Source organism: Hevea brasiliensis, chromosome 3, assembly GCF_030052815.1.
Source record: "Hevea brasiliensis isolate MT/VB/25A 57/8 chromosome 3, ASM3005281v1, whole genome shotgun sequence".
Lineage (NCBI taxonomy): Eukaryota > Viridiplantae > Streptophyta > Magnoliopsida > Malpighiales > Euphorbiaceae > Hevea > Hevea brasiliensis.
The window spans coordinates 71,387,526-71,396,062 of record NC_079495.1 but is presented as its reverse complement, the minus strand read 5'-3'; positions in this window follow the sequence as shown (position 1 = coordinate 71,396,062).

The following is an 8,537-nucleotide window of genomic DNA, read 5'->3' as shown; positions in this document are numbered from 1 at the left end:
TCCGAGTAAGATATGTCACACAGTGTACCGGAACACTCTATTTTATCTCAATCATTTTTATTATTCCTTAATTTATTTTTATCATAGTTTTGAATATAATTTGTGAAATATAATTCATTTAAGTCATTTATTGAAATTATAATTTATTTGAGGTTTCGAAAATTTTATAGAAAATCTGATAGAGTACCGGCTAAAAATGAAGAAAACAGTTCTTTGGAACCTGTGAAAAACACTTCCAATAATCATTTCCAATCATTCTCAAACTCCAATAATCATTAAAATCTCAATATTTTTCAACAACATTTCCATTTCTCAATCATTCATTTCTCATGGTATTCATATATAAGCAATAAATAAATACTCAATTTTCCATTCATAAACACAATTTTCACTATTTACATTAACATCAAAATACATTACATAAGTCTCAATTACACAAGAGAAAATAAAAGTTAGTTACAAAATACCAAAATGAAACCTAGTGTCCTACCAATGTACTGAAGATGGTGAGGTGACACGGACACTATGCGAGCTACAGGAGGTCTCACCCAGTCTGTGGTCAACTGGGCTCTCGGTCAGTATCTCCAGAACCTACGCGTGGCAAAAGCAATGCACTAAGCAATAATGCTTAGTGGTGCCAATAATAAAATAAAAAGAAATAATAGAAAATAAATATGCAGTGAATGTATTAATGTCTCATTGCAAATAAATTTTCGATGAGTATTTGTAGTCTTACTTATTTTGTACTTGTTATATTCATTATTTCATTAAATTTATCCACTTTCAATTTTGGTTGCCTAAGTAACGTATACTGGATGACTGGACTGGATAAACGGGTAAACTGGCACTGGGTATCAAGTACCTCGGGCCGTCACACCATCGGTCACATATGTGTCTCCCAGTGTGCAATAGAATAGCTAATAAGCTGTAATAACATTAGGCACAAGGCCAAGTATCAACATAATGTCAGAATGGCTAAAAGCCATGAAATCATAGAATGGCATAATGCCATATGCAGTACTGCTAACTAAACCCTATTGGCATGCCAAGCTATCTAAACCAATCTTGTTTGGTATACTAGGGCATTTCACACTTTTAAGTTTCACAATTTTTGGAATTTAACTTTTAGTGTTACTATTCCATTCATTGGTCAACAAAAATGTTAACTTTTGCATAGACAATAGGTACATTGGTTTTAATATCATCAACATACCACATTTTACATTCAAAATTTGTTGGTATTGGTTGCCAATACCATTTCTAAGCTTAATGTTAGTTGGGCAGAATTTTCACTTTTTATGCCTTGTATTTACTGTTTCATTGGTTAATTTTGTAGTGGGAATTTGGCAAACTAATCAACATGAAAGTTGTTCCTTATTTTGTCTAGTTACATTTTCTTTTTTGAATCACTCCATTTGGAGTTTTTTAGCTCAAGTTATGGTCCAAAAACCACAATTGGCCAGATTGAAATTTTTCTAGACTGACCATATCTACAGTGTAGTGAACAGTGACTGCAACTCACTTGTTGGATAGGTTCTGGTCATAATTTGGGTTAAGTTTCTTCATGAAAGTTGTTGTCTATATCTCAGCTTGTTGCTGGTAAAATTTCAGGTCAATTGGACCATTCTACACTGAGTTATGGCCAAATGACTAAATACTGTTCATTTGGTCATTCTGCAGAAATAGACTGCAGGTCACCCGGATTAGGGCAAGCTTTTAGTCCACTTGGTTTGGTCTTATGGGCATGGTTTCTTCACCGAAGTTGTGCCATTATGTGTCTAGTTTCATATCCAATTGGCCTTGCACCAATTGAACCTCTACAATTCAAGTTATGGCTGCCCGAACCTGCTGGACTCATGTCCAATTCTGCAGGTCACCTAGGGCAGCCACACTAAACCCAAATCCCATCACTAAACACACTTCATTTCTTGTTTACCCATAACCAGATGGTCACTAATTGACCATTAAAACTCACTTTCATCATTACATGATCAAAGTCTCAATTTCATGCTCAAACCCTAACTCCAATTTCCAATTCATTGCATACACACACCAAACTCATACCAAATCACTTTATCCATCATCTATACTCATCAATAACATAATTAAGCCACTTAATTTCATCAAAAACCAACAATCCTTAAACTTTCTCATAGCTGCCAAATTTAGAGATTTCATTTACTCAAGTTTTTCTTTTAATTTCACACAATTTCTACTTGATTTAGCATGCTTACAAGATTAAAGAAAGAAAAGAAATTGTTTAGGGCACTAACCTTGAATAGAGCAGAATTTCAAGCTACCCAAACTTCTTCTTTTTTTTTTTTTTTTTTTTTTCCCTCTTTTGGCTGCCTAGGGGATGTTCAAGTTGCTAGGTTAATATTTTGTGAAGCAAGTTTGTGGTTTCAAGGTGAAATAAGGTGAGGTTTGGGAGCTTTAGTGAGCTTTCATGGTGGAATGGCTTTGGGAGAGAAAGTGATGCCTGGTGTGGGTGAGGAAGAGCAGATGGCTTTTTTTATTTTTTTATTTTTGTCTCAATTATCCTCTTTAATAGGTTAATTTAAGTGGTGCTTAATTGTGATTGGTGGATAGGTTTTTAATGACATCATATGATGTCATAATTAGGTATTTTCTTTCATTTTCTTTTCTTCTCTTCTCTATTCATTTCCAATTTAATTTTTAGCAATATTTATTCATATTTTAGATCATAATAATTATTTGCTTAACTGGACAAGTCAGCTAAAAATCATCTCTGAAGACAAAATGACCAAAATGCCCTCCGTTTGGCTTAACGGGCCAAAATTGTCTGTACCGATTGAAAAATTTTTCTAAGCATTTCCTTGGCATTGTAATGCCATAAGAACCTCAATGACCCTTCTTTGGAGTCTCAAAAATTATTTTATAATTTTTCCCCCCAGTCTAGGGCTCCTAGTTGCGAGAACCGCAACTTCTCACTAGGTTACCCATCGTTAGGGCACCGACTCATTTAACTTGGTTTTATTTTATTTCTAAAATTTTTCCTAAATTTTTCTTATTAATATTTGAGTTAATTATGGTTCCTCACTTTAGTTTAAATATTTTTCCGGACGTTCTAGTTGTCCGGACCGACACTGATGACCAGAACAGTAGAATGTATGGAGTTGCTACAGGGAGGGTGTTACAGGTGTATTCTCCAAAATAGATATCAGATCAGGCTACCATCTGTAACACCCCTATGTTTGGTAGTGCGTTCTACTGTTCCGATGACCAGTGTCTGTCTGGACAGCTTGAATGCCTAGAACTATATTTAAATATTAGTGAGGAGACATAAAATAATGAAATACAAGAAAAATAAAGGAAAAATAATAGCAATGAAATGTAACCAAGTTAAACGAGCCGAGAACCATAGCGATGGGTGACTGCACCGGGAAGTTACGGCGTGGACCGCTGACTAGCCTTGGACTATGGGGAACCCTGAAAAATATTTTTAAGACTTAAATAAATATCTATTGAAGTATAAATATCATTAGAAATATCAAAGAAAAATTAATTAATTAGTACAAAGAAAAATGAGAAATCGAGGAAATGACAAAACTCGGTGTTACCGAAAAATCGAGAATGCAACCTGAACAGGGGGCATTGTGGTCATTTAACACCCCGAGTTATCTTTTGAACTAAATATCCATTAAAAATAAATGATATATCACTTGGAAAATGTCATGAAAAATTAAAATAGTGGTACATAATCTAAATAGCAAAAGATAGGAGGAAAATGTGGAAAATTGGAAAGTTTAACATTTAAAATATACTTTTATTCAATTAGTGCTCCACTAACTTAATACATTTGACACATAATCAAACTTGGGATAGCCACCTCCACTAACAGCCTTCTTCCTCATCTATTCTTCTCCATCGCCGAACCCATTTCTCCTAAGCCTCCATCTATGGCCGTCCACCATGCAAGGGCAAAACCACCATCATAGCCATCAATCCTTCTAGGTCTCTTCACTAAAGTTGTTCTATATAACTTGGGCAGTAGATAGGTAGCAAGAGAGTTAAATTTTGGTGAGGTTTTGAAGAACTTCAAAAGTGGTAAGTGAGTGTTTTCAATTCTTATTTCATTAAAAGTGTAACCAAGGTTGCGGGTAATTAATTTATGGAAGAATTTTTGAAGTTTGATGAATTAATGGAGATGTACATTTTGGTAGCCATGGAACTTCACTATGAACAGCTTGTTCTTGCATGTAAATAGTGGTTTGAATGATGATTTAAATGTTTGATTGTATTGTAGTTGAATTCCATGTGTAAGGTTTGATTTGTAAGCTTGAAAATTGAAAATGGAGGTTGATGGGTATGTGTAAACTTGTGGCAGCCTCATGAAGAAGATTGAAGTGTTTAAGTTTCATGGAATGGTTTGTTGAATTATGTTGCTTATGGTGGCAGCATGTGTGTGTGTTTAATTGTTAGGGTTTAGACATGGAAATGAGGTATGTTTATGTGGTTGAATTGTTATAAATGGGACTTTGGAAAATTCTGTATTATAGTGTGTATGTTGAAAGTGGTTACAAGCTGCCAAAATGACCAAGAATGTGAATTAGAATGTGTTAATGGTATGGTACAACCAGAATTGGCATGGAAGAGTTAACTTGGTAAGTGTTGAATGTGTAATTGGTAAAAGATGAACAATGTGGAATAGGGCAGTGTATGTTTTGGCTTAGAACCTTAAGTGTGTGACTCCAATTGGTATAAGATCAATTGGAGGTGAAAATAGGCACAAAATGTGCCAACTTTCATGAAGGAAGCTTACCTAAATTCTGTCTAGAAGGTGACTTGAAAAATGACCAAATTCGGATTAGTGACTTGAAAGCTTGAAAATTGACCAATTGGGCAGTAGTTAGTTTTTTGGCCATAACTCACACAAAACAGGTCCAAATGATCTGAAATTTTTACCATGAATAGTTTAGACATATATCTACAATTCTTATGAAGACACAAAAGCCCATAAATGGCCATAACCAAGCCAAATAGCTTGCACAAGTTCAGGTACCAAAACTGGCCGAACCAAAAGTGACCTAAAAATGACCTAAGCCTACCATTTTAGTGCATTCTATCCAGCATTGGTAAATTGACCATATCTTGTCTACACAACTCAGAATGACCTAAAATTTTTCCCTGCATGCAATAAGACATAGACCTACAAGTTTATAGTTTGGACCAAAACTCGAAAACTGAGGGAACTAGGCCATCCGGCTAGGTCAAAATAGTACACTGAAATCCGATAAATTGCAATAAATGCAATACATTTGAAAATGAAATTGGTAACATATACCAATACTAAAGGGCTCTAAAATGTGACATATTGGTAACATTGGAATTAACTCACTTAGAGTGCATCAAGGGTCAACATTATAAGTTGACTAATGAAATAAATTGAAGGGAATAGTACCAAGAAAATTTAGATATTGGATTTTATGGTTGGAAACAAATTCATTCAGTACTGAAACACTTTAAATTATGTGTTTCAGTTGATAAGGATATTGAGAAGCATAAAGAACATTGAGTCAAGGCCTAGGAGCGACTCAAATCAGGTTTGTGCACAACTAGTTTTTAATTGATTTTGTTCTGAATATTTTATATGATTAAATGTAGTTATTTTCCTTATGTATTATGTTTATCAAGTATTGGATTTAATTCAATGATTATTGAAATTGTTATAGTATGTATGAATTTAGCTTTGTGAAATGGTATTTCCATAAGTATTAAGCATTGTTGTGGATTGAATAAATTATGTTTTGGAAAATTGTGATAGAACATGTTTTGAATTGTGATGGGCAATTTGCATGGAAAAATGCAAATTTATGATTTGAATTGTGATGAGCATAAAAATTATTGGATATTGGAATTGACTTTGAATCGAATTGTATTGTGATTTATGCTCACTAAAAGGATTGTGATATTGTTTTATATCTCACTATAGATGCTTGACTAGGTTATTACCCGTCTTTCTCATTTGTTGAGAAGACAATAGAGTTAGTTGTGTTTTGATTACCATGGTACGTGCACAGGCTTAGATTCTCCTCTTATTAGAGGTTAGATCTAAGTTTTTTTATGTTATGGCCCTTTCGGAAGATTCATTATTGTGATGTGTACTGTGCATGATGATTTGACCTCCCCGACCATAGGGAGTTAGAATCCGATTCGACCTCCTCGACCATAGGGAGTTAGAATCACCCCGAAGATGGCCTTTTCGGATTAGTCTTGCATAGTTAGTGAGATAAAGAATGGTTTTTGAGATAAATAATGGTTTTCGAGATAAAGAATGGTTATTGAATAGTAAAAAAATTTTGATTTCAAATGAAATTTATGTATAATTGATTTTATTAGAATTAATCTTTATTTCTAATAAATTGTTGGAATTACCTTAAATGGTTAGTTATGATTTGATAAATTGAATTTCGTGATCAAAGTCATTTTATACAAATGATTTATATTATTGGCAATGAATATTTTGAGTTTTAGAATTTGATGAGTATTCAGATTTCCAAATTATTTGCTATAAATTTTGTCAATGTATATTGTACTATGTTTTAAATTATAGTTGTGCACCACTGAGTTCACCACTCAGTGATAGCTTTGTATACTGTCGCAGGTGAAAAGAGCATAGAACAATTGAGTAAGCTTCTTTGAAGACACATTCAGATCAGCTCCAGATTTATCCATGTACACAGGTTTTGATGTATGCATGTAATAATATGTATGTAAATTATTTAAACAGTTGTATAAAAACTCTTGTAAAATATTTTGGTATGTAATTAGATGTAAATTATTGTAAATATAAATTTGAGATTTCATTTACCTAAATAGTTTTGTAATATTAATTTTGAGTCTTGTAATCAATGAAATGTTTCTTTTATGATGAGGTTGGTTTGAGAATAAATTGATGTGATTATTGAGATTTGAATTGTGAGTTGAAATAAAGTTATTGGAGTTGTATTTGAGAAAACATATTGGGAGTATTTTCTTTTACAGGTTTGAAGAACTGTTTTCTCAAAATACAACCGGCACTCTGCCGAAATTTTGAAAATTTTTTGTAACACCAGATTTTAATCAATGATTTAAGTTTCAAAAAAATTATTTTAAAATCCCTTATAGTATATTTAATGGGTTACCGGTAGGCGAAGTATGGTAATTCATTAGGTGTACTATGGGATCATGTTACATCTTATGGAGGAGTAGGGTGTGACATGTTTTGTGGTATCAGAGCAATGGTTTTAAAGTAAATTTCGAATTGTGAATTTGAAATCTTTTTGTTGGTAACTACAACTGCTCAAATGTTTGTGTAACACCCTAGACAAATCCCACATCGGCAAAACACGGGAGAGATGCTGGGTTTATAAGTTAGAGGTTCGTAACCCCTAGTGACGCGTTTTAAAACCGTGAGGGCTTCGGCCTAGAGCGGACAATATCAATAGTGGCCCGGGCCACTCTGGGCCGAAGCCCTCACGGTTTTAAAATGCGTCACTAGGGGTTACGAACCGCCAACTTATAAACCCAGCATCTCTCCCGTGTTTTGCCGATGTGGGATTTGCCTAGGGTGTTACAGTTTGATACATATAGTACATTTACATCATAAAAATGAACTAATGGAGAGGAATCTCTTTGTGTTGGTTGTACAGGAATAAAAAATCCTATGAAAAGATATGAAAGAGAAGAATGAGACAATAGAACAGTCTGTGATGACAGAAGTATAAGTTGAGGTCCCAGCTCCACAAAGTTTCGAAGGCCCGACTGTACCAGTTTTACCGGTACAAATTACTGCACAAATGGCCCAGCAAATGGCCACTTTCTTTCAACAAATGATTGATACTCTATCAGCTCAAGCTCAAGCACAAACCCAACCCCCACAAGGGTAGTGTGAAGTACAGAAGAGGGAGAAACCTATGGGTCAGAGCTCGAATAGTAATTTGGGGAAGAGAAAAAAATTTGAGAAACCCCGAGCTCAGGGATATGACAGAGGTGGATCATCAGGGCAGAGAACACCAAGATCTAGTCGTCGAACAACCAGAAGTTCCTATTCTGCCCGTTTCTGCCATGTTTGTGGTAAGCTACATGGAGGTATTTATCGTAAGGCCTCTGGAGCCTGCTACAATTGTGGAAAACTTGGACACTTTGTTAGAGATTGTACTAGAGCACCTCGATCTACTCTCCAAAGCTCACAGACAATCAGTAAAGGTCGAGATAGAAATAGAGTTGGTACCCCTCACAACCATAACACAGTGAATCAACCCGAACATAGTAGCGCATCAGTCAGAGCGTCCACTATGCGCCAAGGAGAAAGAATAGAAACTTCGGATGTAGCTGTTGGTAAGTTCTTAATTTTTGAAAGAAACAATTAGTTATTATTTTATCCCAGCACTACTTAGTTGTGTGCTAGTGTTAGAACTATATGTTGTTTTGCTATTCCTTTACATGGGAATGAATTTTGATGTATTAGTGACTAGTCCTTTACGATAAAAACTATAATAACAAGTATGATTAACATTAATTTTGGAAGAATTGTT